General features: G+C 31.9%; 1 protein-coding gene across 2 annotated transcripts in view; it reads left to right on the top strand.

The window, feature by feature from the left end:
- Positions 1-502: 502 nt before the first annotated feature.
- Positions 503-4,647, top strand: part of LOC117169421 (protein FAM13A) — a 116,523-nt gene continuing 112,378 nt past the window's right edge. For both annotated transcript variants that reach the window (XM_033355796.1, XM_033355803.1), the window contains exon 1: positions 503-606. The gene's annotated coding sequence lies outside the window, so the exon portion shown is untranslated. The remainder of the gene's footprint in view (positions 607-4,647) is intronic.

Genomic DNA, 4,647 nt, shown 5'->3' with positions numbered 1-4,647 from the left:
CCACCACCGCCAGCCTGAAAACCGGCACAATCTTTGATTTGCACTGCAATTAATTTCTGGTAAAAAACGACAAATCTTACATTCCTCTCTCTTCGGGTTTACACATTTTAATTTAGAATACTAAACTTTTCATAGTGAAACCCCCTGGAAAAAACGGAAAATACGATGAACTGCTGAGAAGCTCTAATAAATATCTTATCTTTCCCAGAGTTGATGAAATCTAATAAGGGTCGATGGTCATCGTCACTACAGTAAACCTTGATGCAGGTTCGAGTCCTCGATTAGGGTTGTTTACACGGAGCATAATCGTCAACAAAGCAAGCGATCCGCTTTTTACGTCTCGCACCCACCTCTCTCCTCGATCTTGTCTCACGTGACCGGTTCTCTATTGATTCCGTGGAGGTGCATGCGCCCTTGTATAATTCCTGGTACCAGGGGATGACGTTTCTTCGGTGGCGGTAAGCGGAAGGGTCTCCTATTCCAAGGGGTGACAAGGTGGAGCCTCATTCGAAAACTCCACAACAGTCGGTTTCCGTTCGAGCGAAAAAATCTTGCACGGTTGACAAAGTCGCATTTCAACGGCATAAGCAAACAGATTTAATTCAGGTAATTCCCGTAAACAAAAGTGCCAGAGATAAAAAGACTGTTTTTTATTTATCAGTCGGTTCAATTCGGAAATTGGTGAGTTTCTGTGATTTTCAAGTGATTCCTGGATTACGGTGGGACGTTTACCCTTTAGGGTTTCAAGTCAGCATGCGCACTTCTTGGAGAACGTGGGATATGTCACTTATTGAGGTTCTTTAGGATAAGTTGCTTTTGTTTTTATTTCTTCATCGGTGTATTAAGGTACCGGTGTTTAAAGACTGAAACGACTTTTTAATAAATATTGTGAGGAATCATTTTTGATTGACTATGTTATAGGTCAGAACACGCTGACTATTTATAATCTAGAAATGAGTTATTATTTATTTTTTAAGGGATGTATTTGCACGTTTGTGTGTGTTTGTACAAATTTAGCCATTTTTTTAATCTCGGAGTTTACTATTTTTTTAAATGACAGTTTTTGCATCAGTGTGTTCCCAAATTTGTTCATTTTTTGGTTCAAGATTGCGAACAAACTAGCTCATAAAGAACTTTCTGATTTTTTACTTCGACAAGAAAATTATTTGTTGATTCTGTGCCAAAAATCATACCTCACTGACCCTTCTCCATTAATCTCTTGATTTAAATTTTTTAAATAGTTTGGGTGAATCCATCGAAATTGTCCAAATTTCGCTATCAGGAAACGCGTAGAAATCGAAGGATGGTTCTCGAAGCTCCTCAACTTGCGAAATGCGACGACGCAGTCGTGGTGAATTTCCTTTCATTTCTTTACTCTTTGTTGTGGCTCGTATTTTATGCTACATTGCAATCTGGTGTATTGAGATGGAAAATCGATGTGGCAATATTGCAATAATGACTTCGAGTTTTGCGTGGGATGTGAAGAGGGTTAACATCAAGATTTAATTAGCGAATAGTACGTTAATAGAAATTTATTTGAGATTAATTTTCAATTGTGGTTAAAGAAAATTTATTTAATTAATTTAATGAGGTTAGGCAAAGACAGGGATTTTGAAACAAAATCTTATAAAAGTAAAGGAATTTTTATGGGAGGCATTTTAAGTAACTGTCAAACATAATAAAATAAAAAATTTTAAGTTTTAATTTGAAATTGTTTTATTTCGTTTATAAAAGATTTTATGTTAAAAATATCACAGGATTGCATTGTATTTCTATTTGTGTTTTTTTGTAGTGGCTTTCTCCTGACGATTATAATTTTAGTTGAAAATTTCAATTCTTTGGTTGAAAATTCAACTATTTTTTAAAAATTCATCCTTTTTGGAAATTCGTCTTTTTTGTTTGAAAATGTATCTGTTGCAGTAGAAATTTCTTCTTTGTTTGGCTAAAACTGCAACTATTAGATTAAAAATTAGTCTTCTTTGGTTGAGTATTCAACTATGTTGATGAAAGTTGGTCTTTTTTGGCTGAATTCAAATGTTGTTTTTTTCAAATTATAACATTTTTTGTTTGAAATATATTTTATCACATTATTTTTTATTTAATTTTTATTTTTGTTTAGTTTTGTTGAACATTCAGCTATATTTGGACACACAATTCATCCCTTTGGATTCAAAATTGTATTTTTTTTTGAAAGTTTAACTATCTTCAAAAAAATGTAAATACAGTGAACCCTAGCGATAGGGCCCCTTGATGTAGTCCTTCCGAGAATTGACGCCACGCCGCAAGCAGGAATAAAAAGAGCTGTGCGGGGTGAGCGGCGTTCGCTCAGGTGTAAACAAACAAAAGCGTTTTCTACGAAGCGACACTCTATCTGGGTGATTCCCCACATCCTCCAGCCCCAAAACCGGCCCAGTCTCAGAGTTTCACTGTATTTCGTCTAAATTGCAAATATTTTGTAATGAAGTTTAATTATTTTTGGTTTAAAATTTTGACTATCCCACATTAAAAAGTAGCTATGTCGTCGCTCATCTTGGCATACTGTTATGTTACTCAGTTCGGCTGCGTATGTGTTGTGTCAGCAACTGGCTTGACATGAGCACGTCTAGCCCCGCGTAGATCTGAGGCGAGTGCCTTAGAGTTGCGATGATTATCGCATCTGTTTACATTATCGACGAGAAGATTCATACTGATAAGCTACTGCGATCATACAGAATTCGGCTGTTGGCTTATTTTTGTTTTTTGGAAAAATTATTGAGTCAACCAAGAATGCCTTTCCGTTAACTCTTTTTTATAATTATTTTGAAAGTTACTTTTTTGTATGATGTTTTGCAAATTTCCAAGAATTTTAAAGTGCTTATACAATTTTAATAAACAAATTAGGAACTTGAATATTTTTTAACGAAAAGGATTAATTAATTTAGGCAATTAAGAAGAAATTTTTTTCAATCATTCATTTATACGATGCTTTGCACATATACAATAACTATTAATAATTTCTACAATTTTCGTAAACATATTGAGAGTTTGGCTACATTCTAAGAATGTCTTTCGGAGGTCTCTCTTCTACGTTACTTAATAAATGTACAAGAATGATTAATTAGTTAAACAATTTAAATTTAAAAATTAAGATTTTGACTGTTTTTAACGAATCAGCCTAATTTTCTACATAATTAGGTAAGAATATCATTTTGATTACTTTTTCTATAATGATCTGCAAATTTCAAAGAATTAATCATCATTTAAACATTTTTTATAAAAAAATTCAGAGTTTAGCCAGTTTTCAACTAAGAGGGTCAATTTGTTTACATAATAACAAATATTTTATTTCCAATAAGTCTTTCCTACGTTACTTTGCAAATTTACAAGCATTATTAATTATTTAAACAATTTTTATAAACTTATTCAGCTTATGGCTATTTTTTAAAGAATAGGTACAATTTGTTTACGGAGTCAATTAAGAATGTCTTTCTGATAAACATTTTCACTTTTGCCTTTGTAAATTTACAACTATGAATAACTATTTAAGCCATTTCCATAAACAAATCAAGAGTTTGGCTGTTTTTCAACGAATAGGCTCAATTTGTTTACATAATTAATGAAGAATGTATTTCTAATAAGTCTTTTCTAAGTCACATTGCAAATTTACAATAATTATTGGTTATTTAAATATTTGTTATAAACATATTCAGAATTTGGCTATTTTTCAAGGAATAGGCACAATTTGTTCATAAAGTAAACTAAAAATGTCTTTCCGAGGATTATTTTTTGGGTTGCTTTGTAAATATAAAAAAATTAATCCCTAGAAGTATCAAAAAGACGGAGAAAGGAAAAAGTGAGTGGTTGGTTTTGTTTGGCTTTTCCTTTTTTCACCCTCTAATATCAATTGTTATTTTTTTGTTTCTAATGAGCTGAAAAGTGAGGTAGTTTGGAAGTCTGGCTTTTAATTGTGAATCTTTTTCATGCTCATTTTGCATAAAATTATTCCTACAAAAATGGATTTCTTTTAGATCTTACGATCTTAATAATATCTTTCTTATGACGTTTTTTTGAAATATTTTTTACGTTTTTATAAACAAAGTAATATGTTAGCTATTTTTAAATGGATGAGCTCAATTTGTTTACACAGTCAACTAAGGGTGTATTTTCGATAACTCTTTATTACGATACTTTACAAATTTATAATAAAAGGATTTTAAAGAATTTTTAGAGATTAGACTGTTTTAGTGATGCAAAACGAACCATTTTTCAACGTTTTTCCAACCGTTTAAATTAAAAGAGTTCCCAAAAGTGTCATCTGATACTCGTCAAGTATCTGCTCATAAAAGTCAGTTTGTTCCAAAGCCTAAAAAAAGTCACAGTGCATTTTAATGTGAAAAGAAGTAATTATCAATTTTTATGTGCGATTGTTTTTAAGTTATATCTCTACCGGACAATTTAATTCATTTTCACAAGAAGTTTTGAACCGTGAAACTACAAGGGAGTGACTTAGAAATCAATAGCTTTATGAAATATGAGTTAATTTTATTAATCAATATTAAAGTTTGTGATGAAATAATGAAATTTCGGACTTTAATCTTTAGGTGATTTTGCAGTTTTTATGACATTGGAAATTGGACTATTTGTGCTTGTTTCAGAAGGGGGGGGGGG

The sequence above is a fragment of the Belonocnema kinseyi genome, chromosome 1 (genome assembly GCF_010883055.1).
Source record: "Belonocnema kinseyi isolate 2016_QV_RU_SX_M_011 chromosome 1, B_treatae_v1, whole genome shotgun sequence".
Classification (NCBI taxonomy): domain Eukaryota; kingdom Metazoa; phylum Arthropoda; class Insecta; order Hymenoptera; family Cynipidae; genus Belonocnema; species Belonocnema kinseyi.
This window is presented reverse-complemented; position numbering and strand designations above follow the sequence as displayed.